The following is a 12,699-nucleotide window of genomic DNA, read 5'->3' as shown; positions in this document are numbered from 1 at the left end:
TGAAAAAAAAAAGCCTACAGCACCTGGTATTCCCAGGCGGTCTCCCATCCAGGTACTAACCAGGCCCGACCCTGCTTAACTTCTGAGATCGGACGAGATCAGGTGCTTTCAGGGTGGTATGGCCGTAGGCTCTAGGAGCACTGGTTTTGGGCCTCTTAGCTTTCTTCGCTCAGCTTCAGTACAAGCAAGCAAACCACTCTGAAAAAAAAAAGCCTACAGCACCTGGTATTCCCAGGCGGTCTCCCATCCAGGTACTAACCAGGCCCGACCCTGCTTAACTTCTGAGATCGGACGAGATCAGGTGCTTTCAGGGTGGTATGGCCGTAGGCTCTAGGAGCACTGGTTTTGGGCCTCTTAGCTTTCTTCGCTCAGCTTCAGTACAAGCAAGCAAACCACTCTGAAAAAAAAAAAAGCCTACAGCACCTGGTATTCCCAGGCGGTCTCCCATCCAGGTACTAACCAGGCCCGACCCTGCTTAACTTCTGAGATCGGACGAGATCAGGTGCTTTCAGGGTGGTATGGCCGTAGGCTCTAGGAGCACTGGTTTTGGGCCTCTTAGCTTTCTTCGCTCAGCTTCAGTACAAGCAAGCAAACCACTCTGAAAAAAAAAAGCCTACAGCACCTGGTATTCCCAGGCGGTCTCCCATCCAGGTACTAACCAGGCCCGACCCTGCTTAACTTCTGAGATCGGACGAGATCAGGTGCTTTCAGGGTGGTATGGCCGTAGGCTCTAGGAGCACTGGTTTTGGGCCTCTTAGCTTTCTTCGCTCAGCTTCAGTACAAGCAAGCAAACCACTCTGAAAAAAAAAAGCCTACAGCACCTGGTATTCCCAGGCGGTCTCCCATCCAGGTACTAACCAGGCCCGACCCTGCTTAACTTCTGAGATCGGACGAGATCAGGTGCTTTCAGGGTGGTATGGCCGTAGGCTCTAGGAGCACTGGTTTTGGGCCTCTTAGCTTTCTTCGCTCAGCTTCAGTACAAGCAAGCAAACCACTCTGAAAAAAAAAAGCCTACAGCACCTGGTATTCCCAGGCGGTCTCCCATCCAGGTACTAACCAGGCCCGACCCTGCTTAACTTCTGAGATCGGACGAGATCAGGTGCTTTCAGGGTGGTATGGCCGTAGGCTCTAGGAGCACTGGTTTTGGGCCTCTTAGCTTTCTTCGCTCAGCTTCAGTACAAGCAAGCAAACCACTCTGAAAAAAAAAAGCCTACAGCACCTGGTATTCCCAGGCGGTCTCCCATCCAGGTACTAACCAGGCCCGACCCTGCTTAACTTCTGAGATCGGACGAGATCAGGTGCTTTCAGGGTGGTATGGCCGTAGGCTCTAGGAGCACTGGTTTTGGGCCTCTTAGCTTTCTTCGCTCAGCTTCAGTACAAGCAAGCAAACCACTGACCACTCTGAAAAAAAAAAGCCTACAGCACCTGGTATTCCCAGGCGGTCTCCCATCCAGGTACTAACCAGGCCCGACCCTGCTTAACTTCTGAGATCGGACGAGATCAGGTGCTTTCAGGGTGGTATGGCCGTAGGCTCTAGGAGCACTGGTTTTGGGCCTCTTAGCTTTCTTCGCTCAGCTTCAGTACAAGCAAGCAAACCACTCTGAAAAAAAAAAGCCTACAGCACCTGGTATTCCCAGGCGGTCTCCCATCCAGGTACTAACCAGGCCCGACCCTGCTTAACTTCTGAGATCGGATGAGATCAGGTGCTTTCAGGGTGGTATGGCCGTAGGCTCTAGGAGCACTGGTTTTGGGCCTCTTAGCTTTCTTCGCTCAGCTTCAGTACAAGCAAGCAAACCACTCTGAAAAAAAAAAGCCTACAGCACCTGGTATTCCCAGGCGGTCTCCCATCCAGGTACTAACCAGGCCCGACCCTGCTTAACTTCTGAGATCGGACGAGATCAGGTGCTTTCAGGGTGGTATGGCCGTAGGCTCTAGGAGCACTGGTTTTGGGCCTCTTAGCTTTCTTCGCTCAGCTTCAGTACAAGCAAGCAAACCACTCTGAAAAAAAAAAGCCTACAGCACCTGGTATTCCCAGGCGGTCTCCCATCCAGGTACTAACCAGGCCCGACCCTGCTTAACTTCTGAGATCGGACGAGATCAGGTGCTTTCAGGGTGGTATGGCCGTAGGCTCTAGGAGCACTGGTTTTGGGCCTCTTAGCTTTCTTCGCTCAGCTTCAGTACAAGCAAGCAAACCACTCTGAAAAAAAAAAGCCTACAGCACCTGGTATTCCCAGGCGGTCTCCCATCCAGGTACTAACCAGGCCCGACCCTGCTTAACTTCTGAGATCGGACGAGATCAGGTGCTTTCAGGGTGGTATGGCCGTAGGCTCTAGGAGCACTGGTTTTGGGCCTCTTAGCTTTCTTCGCTCAGCTTCAGTACAAGCAAGCAAACCACTCTGAAAAAAAAAAGCCTACAGCACCTGGTATTCCCAGGCGGTCTCCCATCCAGGTACTAACCAGGCCCGACCCTGCTTAACTTCTGAGATCGGACGAGATCAGATGCTTTCAGGGTGGTATGGCCGTAGGCTCTAGGAGCACTGGTTTTGGGCCTCTTAGCTTTCTTCGCTCAGCTTCAGTACAAGCAAGCAAACCACTCTGAAAAAAAAAAGCCTACAGCACCTGGTATTCCCAGGCGGTCTCCCATCCAGGTACTAACCAGGCCCGACCCTGCTTAACTTCTGAGATCGGACGAGATCAGGTGCTTTCAGGGTGGTATGGCCGTAGGCTCTAGGAGCACTGGTTTTGGGCCTCTTAGCTTTCTTCGCTCAGCTTCAGTACAAGCAAGCAAACCACTCTGAAAAAAAAAAGCCTACAGCACCTGGTATTCCCAGGCGGTCTCCCATCCAGGTACTAACCAGGCCCGACCCTGCTTAACTTCTGAGATCGGACGAGATCAGGTGCTTTCAGGGTGGTATGGCCGTAGGCTCTAGGAGCACTGGTTTTGGGCCTCTTAGCTTTCTTCGCTCAGCTTCAGTACAAGCAAGCAAACCACTCTGAAAAAAAAAAGCCTACAGCACCTGGTATTCCCAGGCGGTCTCCCATCCAGGTACTAACCAGGCCCGACCCTGCTTAACTTCTGAGATCGGGTGCTTTCAGGGTGGTATGGCCGTAGGCTCTAGGAGCACTGGTTTTGGGCCTCTAGCTTTCTTCGCTCAGCTTCAGTACAAGCAAGCAAACCACTCTGAAAAAAAAAAGCCTACAGCACCTGGTATTCCCAGGCGGTCTCCCATCCAGGTACTAACCAGGCCCGACCCTGCTTAACTTCTGAGATCGGACGAGATCAGGTGCTTTCAGGGTGGTATGGCCGTAGGCTCTAGGAGCACTGGTTTTGGGCCTCTTAGCTTTCTTCGCTCAGCTTCAGTACAAGCAAGCAAACCACTCTGAAAAAAAAAAGCCTACAGCACCTGGTATTCCCAGGCGGTCTCCCATCCAGGTACTAACCAGGCCCGACCCTGCTTAACTTCTGAGATCGGACGAGATCAGGTGCTTTCAGGGTGGTATGGCCGTAGGCTCTAGGAGCACTGGTTTTGGGCCTCTTAGCTTTCTTCGCTCAGCTTCAGTACAAGCAAGCAAACCACTCTGAAAAAAAAAAGCCTACAGCACCTGGTATTCCCAGGCGGTCTCCCATCCAGGTACTAACCAGGCCCGACCCTGCTTAACTTCTGAGATCGGACGAGATCAGGTGCTTTCAGGGTGGTATGGCCGTAGGCTCTAGGAGCACTGGTTTTGGGCCTCTTAGCTTTCTTCGCTCAGCTTCAGTACAAGCAAGCAAACCACTCTGAAAAAAAAAAGCCTACAGCACCTGGTATTCCCAGGCGGTCTCCCATCCAGGTACTAACCAGGCCCGACCCTGCTTAACTTCTGAGATCGGACGAGATCAGGTGCTTTCAGGGTGGTATGGCCGTAGGCTCTAGGAGCACTGGTTTTGGGCCTCTTAGCTTTCTTCGCTCAGCTTCAGTACAAGCAAGCAAACCACTCTGAAAAAAAAAAGCCTACAGCACCTGGTATTCCCAGGCGGTCTCCCATCCAGGTACTAACCAGGCCCGACCCTGCTTAACTTCTGAGATCGGACGAGATCAGGTGCTTTCAGGGTGGTATGGCCGTAGGCTCTAGGAGCACTGGTTTTGGGCCTCTTAGCTTTCTTCGCTCAGCTTCAGTACAAGCAAGCAAACCACTCTGAAAAAAAAAAGCCTACAGCACCTGGTATTCCCAGGCGGTCTCCCATCCAGGTACTAACCAGGCCCGACCCTGCTTAACTTCTGAGATCGGACGAGATCAGGTGCTTTCAGGGTGGTATGGCCGTAGGCTCTAGGAGCACTGGTTTTGGGCCTCTTAGCTTTCTTCGCTCAGCTTCAGTACAAGCAAGCAAACCACTCTGAAAAAAAAAAGCCTACAGCACCTGGTATTCCCAGGCGGTCTCCCATCCAGGTACTAACCAGGCCCGACCCTGCTTAACTTCTGAGATCGGACGAGATCAGGTGCTTTCAGGGTGGTATGGCCGTAGGCTCTAGGAGCACTGGTTTTGGGCCTCTTAGCTTTCTTCGCTCAGCTTCAGTACAAGCAAGCAAACCACTCTGAAAAAAAAAAGCCTACAGCACCTGGTATTCCCAGGCGGTCTCCCATCCAGGTACTAACCAGGCCCGACCCTGCTTAACTTCTGAGATCGGACGAGATCAGGTGCTTTCAGGGTGGTATGGCCGTAGGCTCTAGGAGCACTGGTTTTGGGCCTCTTAGCTTTCTTCGCTCAGCTTCAGTACAAGCAAGCAAACCACTCTGAAAAAAAAAAGCCTACAGCACCTGGTATTCCCAGGCGGTCTCCCATCCAGGTACTAACCAGGCCCGACCCTGCTTAACTTCTGAGATCGGACGAGATCAGGTGCTTTCAGGGTGGTATGGCCGTAGGCTCTAGGAGCACTGGTTTTGGGCCTCTTAGCTTTCTTCGCTCAGCTTCAGTACAAGCAAGCAAACCACTCTGAAAAAAAAAAGCCTACAGCACCTGGTATTCCCAGGCGGTCTCCCATCCAGGTACTAACCAGGCCCGACCCTGCTTAACTTCTGAGATCGGACGAGATCAGGTGCTTTCAGGGTGGTATGGCCGTAGGCTCTAGGAGCACTGGTTTTGGGCCTCTTAGCTTTCTTCGCTCAGCTTCAGTACAAGCAAGCAAACCACTCTGAAAAAAAAAAGCCTACAGCACCTGGTATTCCCAGGCGGTCTCCCATCCAGGTACTAACCAGGCCCGACCCTGCTTAACTTCTGAGATCGGACGAGATCAGGTGCTTTCAGGGTGGTATGGCCGTAGGCTCTAGGAGCACTGGTTTTGGGCCTCTTAGCTTTCTTCGCTCAGCTTCAGTACAAGCAAGCAAACCACTCTGAAAAAAAAAAGCCTACAGCACCTGGTATTCCCAGGCGGTCTCCCATCCAGGTACTAACCAGGCCCGACCCTGCTTAACTTCTGAGATCGGACGAGATCAGGTGCTTTCAGGGTGGTATGGCCGTAGGCTCTAGGAGCACTGGTTTTGGGCCTCTTAGCTTTCTTCGCTCAGCTTCAGTACAAGCAAGCAAACCACTCTGAAAAAAAAAAGCCTACAGCACCTGGTATTCCCAGGCGGTCTCCCATCCAGGTACTAACCAGGCCCGACCCTGCTTAACTTCTGAGATCGGACGAGATCAGGTGCTTTCAGGGTGGTATGGCCGTAGGCTCTAGGAGCACTGGTTTTGGGCCTCTTAGCTTTCTTCGCTCAGCTTCAGTACAAGCAAGCAAACCACTCTGAAAAAAAAAAGCCTACAGCACCTGGTATTCCCAGGCGGTCTCCCATCCAGGTACTAACCAGGCCCGACCCTGCTTAACTTCTGAGATCGGACGAGATCAGGTGCTTTCAGGGTGGTATGGCCGTAGGCTCTAGGAGCACTGGTTTTGGGCCTCTTAGCTTTCTTCGCTCAGCTTCAGTACAAGCAAGCAAACCACTCTGAAAAAAAAAAGCCTACAGCACCTGGTATTCCCAGGCGGTCTCCCATCCAGGTACTAACCAGGCCCGACCCTGCTTAACTTCTGAGATCGGACGAGATCAGGTGCTTTCAGGGTGGTATGGCCGTAGGCTCTAGGAGCACTGGTTTTGGGCCTCTTAGCTTTCTTCGCTCAGCTTCAGTACAAGCAAGCAAACCACTCTGAAAAAAAAAAGCCTACAGCACCTGGTATTCCCAGGCGGTCTCCCATCCAGGTACTAACCAGGCCCGACCCTGCTTAACTTCTGAGATCGGACGAGATCAGGTGCTTTCAGGGTGGTATGGCCGTAGGCTCTAGGAGCACTGGTTTTGGGCCTCTTAGCTTTCTTCGCTCAGCTTCAGTACAAGCAAGCAAACCACTCTGAAAAAAAAAAGCCTACAGCACCTGGTATTCCCAGGCGGTCTCCCATCCAGGTACTAACCAGGCCCGACCCTGCTTAACTTCTGAGATCGGACGAGATCAGGTGCTTTCAGGGTGGTATGGCCGTAGGCTCTAGGAGCACTGGTTTTGGGCCTCTTAGCTTTCTTCGCTCAGCTTCAGTACAAGCAAGCAAACCACTCTGAAAAAAAAAAGCCTACAGCACCTGGTATTCCCAGGCGGTCTCCCATCCAGGTACTAACCAGGCCCGACCCTGCTTAACTTCTGAGATCGGACGAGATCAGGTGCTTTCAGGGTGGTATGGCCGTAGGCTCTAGGAGCACTGGTTTTGGGCCTCTTAGCTTTCTTCGCTCAGCTTCAGTACAAGCAAGCAAACCACTCTGAAAAAAAAAAGCCTACAGCACCTGGTATTCCCAGGCGGTCTCCCATCCAGGTACTAACCAGGCCCGACCCTGCTTAACTTCTGAGATCGGACGAGATCAGGTGCTTTCAGGGTGGTATGGCCGTAGGCTCTAGGAGCACTGGTTTTGGGCCTCTTAGCTTTCTTCGCTCAGCTTCAGTACAAGCAAGCAAACCACTCTGAAAAAAAAAAGCCTACAGCACCTGGTATTCCCAGGCGGTCTCCCATCCAGGTACTAACCAGGCCCGACCCTGCTTAACTTCTGAGATCGGACGAGATCAGGTGCTTTCAGGGTGGTATGGCCGTAGGCTCTAGGAGCACTGGTTTTGGGCCTCTTAGCTTTCTTCGCTCAGCTTCAGTACAAGCAAGCAAACCACTCTGAAAAAAAAAAGCCTACAGCACCTGGTATTCCCAGGCGGTCTCCCATCCAGGTACTAACCAGGCCCGACCCTGCTTAACTTCTGAGATCGGACGAGATCAGGTGCTTTCAGGGTGGTATGGCCGTAGGCTCTAGGAGCACTGGTTTTGGGCCTCTTAGCTTTCTTCGCTCAGCTTCAGTACAAGCAAGCAAACCACTCTGAAAAAAAAAAGCCTACAGCACCTGGTATTCCCAGGCGGTCTCCCATCCAGGTACTAACCAGGCCCGACCCTGCTTAACTTCTGAGATCGGACGAGATCAGGTGCTTTCAGGGTGGTATGGCCGTAGGCTCTAGGAGCACTGGTTTTGGGCCTCTTAGCTTTCTTCGCTCAGCTTCAGTACAAGCAAGCAAACCACTCTGAAAAAAAAAAGCCTACAGCACCTGGTATTCCCAGGCGGTCTCCCATCCAGGTACTAACCAGGCCCGACCCTGCTTAACTTCTGAGATCGGACGAGATCAGGTGCTTTCAGGGTGGTATGGCCGTAGGCTCTAGGAGCACTGGTTTTGGGCCTCTTAGCTTTCTTCGCTCAGCTTCAGTACAAGCAAGCAAACCACTCTGAAAAAAAAAAGCCTACAGCACCTGGTATTCCCAGGCGGTCTCCCATCCAGGTACTAACCAGGCCCGACCCTGCTTAACTTCTGAGATCGGACGAGATCAGGTGCTTTCAGGGTGGTATGGCCGTAGGCTCTAGGAGCACTGGTTTTGGGCCTCTTAGCTTTCTTCGCTCAGCTTCAGTACAAGCAAGCAAACCACTCTGAAAAAAAAAAGCCTACAGCACCTGGTATTCCCAGGCGGTCTCCCATCCAGGTACTAACCAGGCCCGACCCTGCTTAACTTCTGAGATCGGACGAGATCAGGTGCTTTCAGGGTGGTATGGCCGTAGGCTCTAGGAGCACTGGTTTTGGGCCTCTTAGCTTTCTTCGCTCAGCTTCAGTACAAGCAAGCAAACCACTCTGAAAAAAAAAAGCCTACAGCACCTGGTATTCCCAGGCGGTCTCCCATCCAGGTACTAACCAGGCCCGACCCTGCTTAACTTCTGAGATCGGACGAGATCAGGTGCTTTCAGGGTGGTATGGCCGTAGGCTCTAGGAGCACTGGTTTTGGGCCTCTTAGCTTTCTTCGCTCAGCTTCAGTACAAGCAAGCAAACCACTCTGAAAAAAAAAAGCCTACAGCACCTGGTATTCCCAGGCGGTCTCCCATCCAGGTACTAACCAGGCCCGACCCTGCTTAACTTCTGAGATCGGACGAGATCAGGTGCTTTCAGGGTGGTATGGCCGTAGGCTCTAGGAGCACTGGTTTTGGGCCTCTTAGCTTTCTTCGCTCAGCTTCAGTACAAGCAAGCAAACCACTCTGAAAAAAAAAAGCCTACAGCACCTGGTATTCCCAGGCGGTCTCCCATCCAGGTACTAACCAGGCCCGACCCTGCTTAACTTCTGAGATCGGACGAGATCAGGTGCTTTCAGGGTGGTATGGCCGTAGGCTCTAGGAGCACTGGTTTTGGGCCTCTTAGCTTTCTTCGCTCAGCTTCAGTACAAGCAAGCAAACCACTCTGAAAAAAAAAAGCCTACAGCACCTGGTATTCCCAGGCGGTCTCCCATCCAGGTACTAACCAGGCCCGACCCTGCTTAACTTCTGAGATCGGACGAGATCAGGTGCTTTCAGGGTGGTATGGCCGTAGGCTCTAGGAGCACTGGTTTTGGGCCTCTTAGCTTTCTTCGCTCAGCTTCAGTACAAGCAAGCAAACCACTCTGAAAAAAAAAAGCCTACAGCACCTGGTATTCCCAGGCGGTCTCCCATCCAGGTACTAACCAGGCCCGACCCTGCTTAACTTCTGAGATCGGACGAGATCAGGTGCTTTCAGGGTGGTATGGCCGTAGGCTCTAGGAGCACTGGTTTTGGGCCTCTTAGCTTTCTTCGCTCAGCTTCAGTACAAGCAAGCAAACCACTCTGAAAAAAAAAAGCCTACAGCACCTGGTATTCCCAGGCGGTCTCCCATCCAGGTACTAACCAGGCCCGACCCTGCTTAACTTCTGAGATCGGACGAGATCAGGTGCTTTCAGGGTGGTATGGCCGTAGGCTCTAGGAGCACTGGTTTTGGGCCTCTTAGCTTTCTTCGCTCAGCTTCAGTACAAGCAAGCAAACCACTCTGAAAAAAAAAAGCCTACAGCACCTGGTATTCCCAGGCGGTCTCCCATCCAGGTACTAACCAGGCCCGACCCTGCTTAACTTCTGAGATCGGACGAGATCAGGTGCTTTCAGGGTGGTATGGCCGTAGGCTCTAGGAGCACTGGTTTTGGGCCTCTTAGCTTTCTTCGCTCAGCTTCAGTACAAGCAAGCAAACCACTCTGAAAAAAAAAAGCCTACAGCACCTGGTATTCCCAGGCGGTCTCCCATCCAGGTACTAACCAGGCCCGACCCTGCTTAACTTCTGAGATCGGACGAGATCAGGTGCTTTCAGGGTGGTATGGCCGTAGGCTCTAGGAGCACTGGTTTTGGGCCTCTTAGCTTTCTTCGCTCAGCTTCAGTACAAGCAAGCAAACCACTCTGAAAAAAAAAAGCCTACAGCACCTGGTATTCCCAGGCGGTCTCCCATCCAGGTACTAACCAGGCCCGACCCTGCTTAACTTCTGAGATCGGACGAGATCAGGTGCTTTCAGGGTGGTATGGCCGTAGGCTCTAGGAGCACTGGTTTTGGGCCTCTTAGCTTTCTTCGCTCAGCTTCAGTACAAGCAAGCAAACCACTCTGAAAAAAAAAAGCCTACAGCACCTGGTATTCCCAGGCGGTCTCCCATCCAGGAACTAACCAGGCCCGACCCTGCTTAACTTCTGAGATCGGACGAGATCAGGTGCTTTCAGGGTGGTATGGCCGTAGGCTCTAGGAGCACTGGTTTTGGGCCTCTTAGCTTTCTTCGCTCAGCTTCAGTACAAGCAAGCAAACCACTCTGAAAAAAAAAAGCCTACAGCACCTGGTATTCCCAGGCGGTCTCCCATCCAGGTACTAACCAGGCCCGACCCTGCTTAACTTCTGAGATCGGACGAGATCAGGTGCTTTCAGGGTGGTATGGCCGTAGGCTCTAGGAGCACTGGTTTTGGGCCTCTTAGCTTTCTTCGCTCAGCTTCAGTACAAGCAAGCAAACCACTCTGAAAAAAAAAAGCCTACAGCACCTGGTATTCCCAGGCGGTCTCCCATCCAGGTACTAACCAGGCCCGACCCTGCTTAACTTCTGAGATCGGACGAGATCAGGTGCTTTCAGGGTGGTATGGCCGTAGGCTCTAGGAGCACTGGTTTTTTGGGCCTCTTAGCTTTCTTCGCTCAGCTTCAGTACAAGCAAGCAAACCACTCTGAAAAAAAAAAGCCTACAGCACCTGGTATTCCCAGGCGGTCTCCCATCCAGGTACTAACCAGGCCCGACCCTGCTTAACTTCTGAGATCGGACGAGATCAGGTGCTTTCAGGGTGGTATGGCCGTAGGCTCTAGGAGCACTGGTTTTGGGCCTCTTAGCTTTCTTCGCTCAGCTTCAGTACAAGCAAGCAAACCACTCTGAAAAAAAAAAGCCTACAGCACCTGGTATTCCCAGGCGGTCTCCCATCCAGGTACTAACCAGGCCCGACCCTGCTTAACTTCTGAGATCGGACGAGATCAGGTGCTTTCAGGGTGGTATGGCCGTAGGCTCTAGGAGCACTGGTTTTGGGCCTCTTAGCTTTCTTCGCTCAGCTTCAGTACAAGCAAGCAAACCACTCTGAAAAAAAAAAGCCTACAGCACCTGGTATTCCCAGGCGGTCTCCCATCCAGGTACTAACCAGGCCCGACCCTGCTTAACTTCTGAGATCGGACGAGATCAGGTGCTTTCAGGGTGGTATGGCCGTAGGCTCTAGGAGCACTGGTTTTGGGCCTCTTAGCTTTCTTCGCTCAGCTTCAGTACAAGCAAGCAAACCACTCTGAAAAAAAAAAGCCTACAGCACCTGGTATTCCCAGGCGGTCTCCCATCCAGGTACTAACCAGGCCCGACCCTGCTTAACTTCTGAGATCGGACGAGATCAGGTGCTTTCAGGGTGGTATGGCCGTAGGCTCTAGGAGCACTGGTTTTGGGCCTCTTAGCTTTCTTCGCTCAGCTTCAGTACAAGCAAGCAAACCACTCTGAAAAAAAAAAGCCTACAGCACCTGGTATTCCCAGGCGGTCTCCCATCCAGGTACTAACCAGGCCCGACCCTGCTTAACTTCTGAGATCGGACGAGATCAGGTGCTTTCAGGGTGGTATGGCCGTAGGCTCTAGGAGCACTGGTTTTGGGCCTCTTAGCTTTCTTCGCTCAGCTTCAGTACAAGCAAGCAAACCACTCTGAAAAAAAAAAGCCTACAGCACCTGGTATTCCCAGGCGGTCTCCCATCCAGGTACTAACCAGGCCCGACCCTGCTTAACTTCTGAGATCGGACGAGATCAGGTGCTTTCAGGGTGGTATGGCCGTAGGCTCTAGGAGCACTGGTTTTGGGCCTCTTAGCTTTCTTCGCTCAGCTTCAGTACAAGCAAGCAAACCACTCTGAAAAAAAAAAGCCTACAGCACCTGGTATTCCCAGGCGGTCTCCCATCCAGGTACTAACCAGGCCCGACCCTGCTTAACTTCTGAGATCGGACGAGATCAGGTGCTTTCAGGGTGGTATGGCCGTAGGCTCTAGGAGCACTGGTTTTGGGCCTCTTAGCTTTCTTCGCTCAGCTTCAGTACAAGCAAGCAAACCACTCTGAAAAAAAAAAGCCTACAGCACCTGGTATTCCCAGGCGGTCTCCCATCCAGGTACTAACCAGGCCCGACCCTGCTTAACTTCTGAGATCGGACGAGATCAGGTGCTTTCAGGGTGGTATGGCCGTAGGCTCTAGGAGCACTGGTTTTGGGCCTCTTAGCTTTCTTCGCTCAGCTTCAGTACAAGCAAGCAAACCACTCTGAAAAAAAAAAGCCTACAGCACCTGGTATTCCCAGGCGGTCTCCCATCCAGGTACTAACCAGGCCCGACCCTGCTTAACTTCTGAGATCGGACGAGATCAGGTGCTTTCAGGGTGGTATGGCCGTAGGCTCTAGGAGCACTGGTTTTGGGCCTCTTAGCTTTCTTCGCTCAGCTTCAGTACAAGCAAGCAAACCACTCTGAAAAAAAAAAGCCTACAGCACCTGGTATTCCCAGGCGGTCTCCCATCCAGGTACTAACCAGGCCCGACCCTGCTTAACTTCTGAGATCGGACGAGATCAGGTGCTTTCAGGGTGGTATGGCCGTAGGCTCTAGGAGCACTGGTTTTGGGCCTCTTAGCTTTCTTCGCTCAGCTTCAGTACAAGCAAGCAAACCACTCTGAAAAAAAAAAGCCTACAGCACCTGGTATTCCCAGGCGGTCTCCCATCCAGGTACTAACCAGGCCCGACCCTGCTTAACTTCTGAGATCGGACGAGATCAGGTGCTTTCAGGGTGGTATGGCCGTAGGCTCTAGGAGCACTGGTTTTGGGCCTCTTAGCTT

General features: G+C 52.2%; 63 non-coding genes and 1 pseudogene across 63 annotated transcripts; all 64 read right to left on the bottom strand.

Moving 5' to 3' along the window:
* Positions 1-11: 11 nt before the first annotated feature.
* LOC147660120 (5S ribosomal RNA) lies at positions 12-130 on the bottom strand. The gene has a single exon (XR_015306980.1). It is a non-coding gene; the product is annotated as a 5S ribosomal RNA (ribosomal RNA).
* Positions 131-210: 80 nt separating this feature from the next.
* Positions 211-329, bottom strand: LOC147660119 (5S ribosomal RNA). Its single transcript, XR_015306979.1, has one exon. It is a non-coding gene; the product is annotated as a 5S ribosomal RNA (ribosomal RNA).
* Positions 330-411: 82 nt separating this feature from the next.
* LOC147660118 (5S ribosomal RNA) lies at positions 412-530 on the bottom strand. Its single transcript, XR_015306978.1, has one exon. It is a non-coding gene; the product is annotated as a 5S ribosomal RNA (ribosomal RNA).
* Positions 531-610: 80 nt separating this feature from the next.
* Positions 611-729, bottom strand: LOC147660117 (5S ribosomal RNA). The gene has a single exon (XR_015306977.1). It is a non-coding gene; the product is annotated as a 5S ribosomal RNA (ribosomal RNA).
* Positions 730-809: 80 nt separating this feature from the next.
* LOC147660116 (5S ribosomal RNA) lies at positions 810-928 on the bottom strand. Its single transcript, XR_015306976.1, has one exon. It is a non-coding gene; the product is annotated as a 5S ribosomal RNA (ribosomal RNA).
* Positions 929-1,008: 80 nt separating this feature from the next.
* LOC147660115 (5S ribosomal RNA) lies at positions 1,009-1,127 on the bottom strand. Its single transcript, XR_015306975.1, has one exon. It is a non-coding gene; the product is annotated as a 5S ribosomal RNA (ribosomal RNA).
* Positions 1,128-1,207: 80 nt separating this feature from the next.
* Positions 1,208-1,326, bottom strand: LOC147660114 (5S ribosomal RNA). The gene has a single exon (XR_015306974.1). It is a non-coding gene; the product is annotated as a 5S ribosomal RNA (ribosomal RNA).
* An 87-nt stretch (positions 1,327-1,413) lies between these two features.
* LOC147660113 (5S ribosomal RNA) lies at positions 1,414-1,532 on the bottom strand. Its single transcript, XR_015306973.1, has one exon. It is a non-coding gene; the product is annotated as a 5S ribosomal RNA (ribosomal RNA).
* Positions 1,533-1,612: 80 nt separating this feature from the next.
* LOC147660112 (5S ribosomal RNA) lies at positions 1,613-1,731 on the bottom strand. The gene has a single exon (XR_015307133.1). It is a non-coding gene; the product is annotated as a 5S ribosomal RNA (ribosomal RNA).
* Positions 1,732-1,811: 80 nt separating this feature from the next.
* LOC147660111 (5S ribosomal RNA) lies at positions 1,812-1,930 on the bottom strand. Its single transcript, XR_015306971.1, has one exon. It is a non-coding gene; the product is annotated as a 5S ribosomal RNA (ribosomal RNA).
* Positions 1,931-2,010: 80 nt separating this feature from the next.
* LOC147660110 (5S ribosomal RNA) lies at positions 2,011-2,129 on the bottom strand. The gene has a single exon (XR_015306970.1). It is a non-coding gene; the product is annotated as a 5S ribosomal RNA (ribosomal RNA).
* Positions 2,130-2,209: 80 nt separating this feature from the next.
* LOC147660109 (5S ribosomal RNA) lies at positions 2,210-2,328 on the bottom strand. Its single transcript, XR_015306969.1, has one exon. It is a non-coding gene; the product is annotated as a 5S ribosomal RNA (ribosomal RNA).
* An 80-nt stretch (positions 2,329-2,408) lies between these two features.
* LOC147660108 (5S ribosomal RNA) lies at positions 2,409-2,527 on the bottom strand. Its single transcript, XR_015306605.1, has one exon. It is a non-coding gene; the product is annotated as a 5S ribosomal RNA (ribosomal RNA).
* An 80-nt stretch (positions 2,528-2,607) lies between these two features.
* LOC147660107 (5S ribosomal RNA) lies at positions 2,608-2,726 on the bottom strand. Its single transcript, XR_015306968.1, has one exon. It is a non-coding gene; the product is annotated as a 5S ribosomal RNA (ribosomal RNA).
* An 80-nt stretch (positions 2,727-2,806) lies between these two features.
* On the bottom strand, positions 2,807-2,925 carry LOC147660106 (5S ribosomal RNA). Its single transcript, XR_015306967.1, has one exon. It is a non-coding gene; the product is annotated as a 5S ribosomal RNA (ribosomal RNA).
* Positions 2,926-3,005: 80 nt separating this feature from the next.
* LOC147660105 (5S ribosomal RNA) lies at positions 3,006-3,114 on the bottom strand (annotated as a pseudogene).
* Positions 3,115-3,193: 79 nt separating this feature from the next.
* LOC147660104 (5S ribosomal RNA) lies at positions 3,194-3,312 on the bottom strand. The gene has a single exon (XR_015306966.1). It is a non-coding gene; the product is annotated as a 5S ribosomal RNA (ribosomal RNA).
* An 80-nt stretch (positions 3,313-3,392) lies between these two features.
* Positions 3,393-3,511, bottom strand: LOC147660103 (5S ribosomal RNA). Its single transcript, XR_015306965.1, has one exon. It is a non-coding gene; the product is annotated as a 5S ribosomal RNA (ribosomal RNA).
* Positions 3,512-3,591: 80 nt separating this feature from the next.
* LOC147660102 (5S ribosomal RNA) lies at positions 3,592-3,710 on the bottom strand. Its single transcript, XR_015306964.1, has one exon. It is a non-coding gene; the product is annotated as a 5S ribosomal RNA (ribosomal RNA).
* An 80-nt stretch (positions 3,711-3,790) lies between these two features.
* On the bottom strand, positions 3,791-3,909 carry LOC147660101 (5S ribosomal RNA). Its single transcript, XR_015306963.1, has one exon. It is a non-coding gene; the product is annotated as a 5S ribosomal RNA (ribosomal RNA).
* Positions 3,910-3,989: 80 nt separating this feature from the next.
* On the bottom strand, positions 3,990-4,108 carry LOC147660100 (5S ribosomal RNA). Its single transcript, XR_015306962.1, has one exon. It is a non-coding gene; the product is annotated as a 5S ribosomal RNA (ribosomal RNA).
* Positions 4,109-4,188: 80 nt separating this feature from the next.
* Positions 4,189-4,307, bottom strand: LOC147660099 (5S ribosomal RNA). The gene has a single exon (XR_015306960.1). It is a non-coding gene; the product is annotated as a 5S ribosomal RNA (ribosomal RNA).
* Positions 4,308-4,387: 80 nt separating this feature from the next.
* Positions 4,388-4,506, bottom strand: LOC147660098 (5S ribosomal RNA). Its single transcript, XR_015306959.1, has one exon. It is a non-coding gene; the product is annotated as a 5S ribosomal RNA (ribosomal RNA).
* Positions 4,507-4,586: 80 nt separating this feature from the next.
* Positions 4,587-4,705, bottom strand: LOC147660097 (5S ribosomal RNA). The gene has a single exon (XR_015306958.1). It is a non-coding gene; the product is annotated as a 5S ribosomal RNA (ribosomal RNA).
* Positions 4,706-4,785: 80 nt separating this feature from the next.
* LOC147660096 (5S ribosomal RNA) lies at positions 4,786-4,904 on the bottom strand. The gene has a single exon (XR_015306957.1). It is a non-coding gene; the product is annotated as a 5S ribosomal RNA (ribosomal RNA).
* Positions 4,905-4,984: 80 nt separating this feature from the next.
* LOC147660095 (5S ribosomal RNA) lies at positions 4,985-5,103 on the bottom strand. The gene has a single exon (XR_015306956.1). It is a non-coding gene; the product is annotated as a 5S ribosomal RNA (ribosomal RNA).
* An 80-nt stretch (positions 5,104-5,183) lies between these two features.
* Positions 5,184-5,302, bottom strand: LOC147660094 (5S ribosomal RNA). Its single transcript, XR_015306955.1, has one exon. It is a non-coding gene; the product is annotated as a 5S ribosomal RNA (ribosomal RNA).
* Positions 5,303-5,382: 80 nt separating this feature from the next.
* LOC147660093 (5S ribosomal RNA) lies at positions 5,383-5,501 on the bottom strand. The gene has a single exon (XR_015306954.1). It is a non-coding gene; the product is annotated as a 5S ribosomal RNA (ribosomal RNA).
* Positions 5,502-5,581: 80 nt separating this feature from the next.
* Positions 5,582-5,700, bottom strand: LOC147660092 (5S ribosomal RNA). Its single transcript, XR_015306953.1, has one exon. It is a non-coding gene; the product is annotated as a 5S ribosomal RNA (ribosomal RNA).
* An 80-nt stretch (positions 5,701-5,780) lies between these two features.
* On the bottom strand, positions 5,781-5,899 carry LOC147660091 (5S ribosomal RNA). Its single transcript, XR_015306952.1, has one exon. It is a non-coding gene; the product is annotated as a 5S ribosomal RNA (ribosomal RNA).
* Positions 5,900-5,979: 80 nt separating this feature from the next.
* On the bottom strand, positions 5,980-6,098 carry LOC147660090 (5S ribosomal RNA). Its single transcript, XR_015306951.1, has one exon. It is a non-coding gene; the product is annotated as a 5S ribosomal RNA (ribosomal RNA).
* Positions 6,099-6,178: 80 nt separating this feature from the next.
* LOC147660089 (5S ribosomal RNA) lies at positions 6,179-6,297 on the bottom strand. Its single transcript, XR_015306949.1, has one exon. It is a non-coding gene; the product is annotated as a 5S ribosomal RNA (ribosomal RNA).
* Positions 6,298-6,377: 80 nt separating this feature from the next.
* Positions 6,378-6,496, bottom strand: LOC147660088 (5S ribosomal RNA). Its single transcript, XR_015306948.1, has one exon. It is a non-coding gene; the product is annotated as a 5S ribosomal RNA (ribosomal RNA).
* Positions 6,497-6,576: 80 nt separating this feature from the next.
* Positions 6,577-6,695, bottom strand: LOC147660087 (5S ribosomal RNA). Its single transcript, XR_015306947.1, has one exon. It is a non-coding gene; the product is annotated as a 5S ribosomal RNA (ribosomal RNA).
* An 80-nt stretch (positions 6,696-6,775) lies between these two features.
* On the bottom strand, positions 6,776-6,894 carry LOC147660086 (5S ribosomal RNA). The gene has a single exon (XR_015306946.1). It is a non-coding gene; the product is annotated as a 5S ribosomal RNA (ribosomal RNA).
* Positions 6,895-6,974: 80 nt separating this feature from the next.
* On the bottom strand, positions 6,975-7,093 carry LOC147660085 (5S ribosomal RNA). The gene has a single exon (XR_015306945.1). It is a non-coding gene; the product is annotated as a 5S ribosomal RNA (ribosomal RNA).
* An 80-nt stretch (positions 7,094-7,173) lies between these two features.
* LOC147660084 (5S ribosomal RNA) lies at positions 7,174-7,292 on the bottom strand. Its single transcript, XR_015306944.1, has one exon. It is a non-coding gene; the product is annotated as a 5S ribosomal RNA (ribosomal RNA).
* Positions 7,293-7,372: 80 nt separating this feature from the next.
* Positions 7,373-7,491, bottom strand: LOC147660083 (5S ribosomal RNA). The gene has a single exon (XR_015306943.1). It is a non-coding gene; the product is annotated as a 5S ribosomal RNA (ribosomal RNA).
* An 80-nt stretch (positions 7,492-7,571) lies between these two features.
* Positions 7,572-7,690, bottom strand: LOC147660082 (5S ribosomal RNA). The gene has a single exon (XR_015306942.1). It is a non-coding gene; the product is annotated as a 5S ribosomal RNA (ribosomal RNA).
* An 80-nt stretch (positions 7,691-7,770) lies between these two features.
* LOC147660081 (5S ribosomal RNA) lies at positions 7,771-7,889 on the bottom strand. Its single transcript, XR_015306941.1, has one exon. It is a non-coding gene; the product is annotated as a 5S ribosomal RNA (ribosomal RNA).
* Positions 7,890-7,969: 80 nt separating this feature from the next.
* On the bottom strand, positions 7,970-8,088 carry LOC147660080 (5S ribosomal RNA). The gene has a single exon (XR_015306940.1). It is a non-coding gene; the product is annotated as a 5S ribosomal RNA (ribosomal RNA).
* An 80-nt stretch (positions 8,089-8,168) lies between these two features.
* LOC147660079 (5S ribosomal RNA) lies at positions 8,169-8,287 on the bottom strand. Its single transcript, XR_015306938.1, has one exon. It is a non-coding gene; the product is annotated as a 5S ribosomal RNA (ribosomal RNA).
* An 80-nt stretch (positions 8,288-8,367) lies between these two features.
* Positions 8,368-8,486, bottom strand: LOC147660078 (5S ribosomal RNA). The gene has a single exon (XR_015306937.1). It is a non-coding gene; the product is annotated as a 5S ribosomal RNA (ribosomal RNA).
* Positions 8,487-8,566: 80 nt separating this feature from the next.
* On the bottom strand, positions 8,567-8,685 carry LOC147660077 (5S ribosomal RNA). The gene has a single exon (XR_015306936.1). It is a non-coding gene; the product is annotated as a 5S ribosomal RNA (ribosomal RNA).
* Positions 8,686-8,765: 80 nt separating this feature from the next.
* LOC147660076 (5S ribosomal RNA) lies at positions 8,766-8,884 on the bottom strand. The gene has a single exon (XR_015306935.1). It is a non-coding gene; the product is annotated as a 5S ribosomal RNA (ribosomal RNA).
* Positions 8,885-8,964: 80 nt separating this feature from the next.
* On the bottom strand, positions 8,965-9,083 carry LOC147660075 (5S ribosomal RNA). Its single transcript, XR_015306934.1, has one exon. It is a non-coding gene; the product is annotated as a 5S ribosomal RNA (ribosomal RNA).
* Positions 9,084-9,163: 80 nt separating this feature from the next.
* Positions 9,164-9,282, bottom strand: LOC147660074 (5S ribosomal RNA). The gene has a single exon (XR_015306933.1). It is a non-coding gene; the product is annotated as a 5S ribosomal RNA (ribosomal RNA).
* Positions 9,283-9,362: 80 nt separating this feature from the next.
* LOC147660073 (5S ribosomal RNA) lies at positions 9,363-9,481 on the bottom strand. Its single transcript, XR_015306932.1, has one exon. It is a non-coding gene; the product is annotated as a 5S ribosomal RNA (ribosomal RNA).
* An 80-nt stretch (positions 9,482-9,561) lies between these two features.
* Positions 9,562-9,680, bottom strand: LOC147660072 (5S ribosomal RNA). The gene has a single exon (XR_015306931.1). It is a non-coding gene; the product is annotated as a 5S ribosomal RNA (ribosomal RNA).
* Positions 9,681-9,760: 80 nt separating this feature from the next.
* On the bottom strand, positions 9,761-9,879 carry LOC147660071 (5S ribosomal RNA). The gene has a single exon (XR_015306930.1). It is a non-coding gene; the product is annotated as a 5S ribosomal RNA (ribosomal RNA).
* Positions 9,880-9,959: 80 nt separating this feature from the next.
* On the bottom strand, positions 9,960-10,078 carry LOC147660070 (5S ribosomal RNA). Its single transcript, XR_015306637.1, has one exon. It is a non-coding gene; the product is annotated as a 5S ribosomal RNA (ribosomal RNA).
* An 80-nt stretch (positions 10,079-10,158) lies between these two features.
* LOC147660069 (5S ribosomal RNA) lies at positions 10,159-10,277 on the bottom strand. The gene has a single exon (XR_015306929.1). It is a non-coding gene; the product is annotated as a 5S ribosomal RNA (ribosomal RNA).
* Positions 10,278-10,357: 80 nt separating this feature from the next.
* LOC147660068 (5S ribosomal RNA) lies at positions 10,358-10,476 on the bottom strand. The gene has a single exon (XR_015306927.1). It is a non-coding gene; the product is annotated as a 5S ribosomal RNA (ribosomal RNA).
* Positions 10,477-10,558: 82 nt separating this feature from the next.
* On the bottom strand, positions 10,559-10,677 carry LOC147660067 (5S ribosomal RNA). The gene has a single exon (XR_015306926.1). It is a non-coding gene; the product is annotated as a 5S ribosomal RNA (ribosomal RNA).
* Positions 10,678-10,757: 80 nt separating this feature from the next.
* LOC147660066 (5S ribosomal RNA) lies at positions 10,758-10,876 on the bottom strand. The gene has a single exon (XR_015306925.1). It is a non-coding gene; the product is annotated as a 5S ribosomal RNA (ribosomal RNA).
* Positions 10,877-10,956: 80 nt separating this feature from the next.
* Positions 10,957-11,075, bottom strand: LOC147660065 (5S ribosomal RNA). The gene has a single exon (XR_015306924.1). It is a non-coding gene; the product is annotated as a 5S ribosomal RNA (ribosomal RNA).
* An 80-nt stretch (positions 11,076-11,155) lies between these two features.
* On the bottom strand, positions 11,156-11,274 carry LOC147660064 (5S ribosomal RNA). The gene has a single exon (XR_015306923.1). It is a non-coding gene; the product is annotated as a 5S ribosomal RNA (ribosomal RNA).
* Positions 11,275-11,354: 80 nt separating this feature from the next.
* Positions 11,355-11,473, bottom strand: LOC147660063 (5S ribosomal RNA). The gene has a single exon (XR_015306922.1). It is a non-coding gene; the product is annotated as a 5S ribosomal RNA (ribosomal RNA).
* An 80-nt stretch (positions 11,474-11,553) lies between these two features.
* On the bottom strand, positions 11,554-11,672 carry LOC147660062 (5S ribosomal RNA). The gene has a single exon (XR_015306921.1). It is a non-coding gene; the product is annotated as a 5S ribosomal RNA (ribosomal RNA).
* Positions 11,673-11,752: 80 nt separating this feature from the next.
* LOC147660061 (5S ribosomal RNA) lies at positions 11,753-11,871 on the bottom strand. Its single transcript, XR_015306920.1, has one exon. It is a non-coding gene; the product is annotated as a 5S ribosomal RNA (ribosomal RNA).
* Positions 11,872-11,951: 80 nt separating this feature from the next.
* On the bottom strand, positions 11,952-12,070 carry LOC147660060 (5S ribosomal RNA). The gene has a single exon (XR_015306919.1). It is a non-coding gene; the product is annotated as a 5S ribosomal RNA (ribosomal RNA).
* Positions 12,071-12,150: 80 nt separating this feature from the next.
* Positions 12,151-12,269, bottom strand: LOC147660059 (5S ribosomal RNA). The gene has a single exon (XR_015306918.1). It is a non-coding gene; the product is annotated as a 5S ribosomal RNA (ribosomal RNA).
* Positions 12,270-12,349: 80 nt separating this feature from the next.
* Positions 12,350-12,468, bottom strand: LOC147660058 (5S ribosomal RNA). The gene has a single exon (XR_015306916.1). It is a non-coding gene; the product is annotated as a 5S ribosomal RNA (ribosomal RNA).
* An 80-nt stretch (positions 12,469-12,548) lies between these two features.
* Positions 12,549-12,667, bottom strand: LOC147660057 (5S ribosomal RNA). Its single transcript, XR_015306915.1, has one exon. It is a non-coding gene; the product is annotated as a 5S ribosomal RNA (ribosomal RNA).
* Positions 12,668-12,699: the final 32 nt, after the last annotated feature.

This window comes from Lissotriton vulgaris, unplaced genomic scaffold, assembly GCF_964263255.1.
Source record: "Lissotriton vulgaris unplaced genomic scaffold, aLisVul1.2 SCAFFOLD_3657, whole genome shotgun sequence".
NCBI classification, from domain to species: domain Eukaryota; kingdom Metazoa; phylum Chordata; class Amphibia; order Caudata; family Salamandridae; genus Lissotriton; species Lissotriton vulgaris.
The sequence above is the reverse complement of the archived record's forward strand: the minus strand, read 5'-3'. Positions and strand labels throughout refer to the sequence as shown.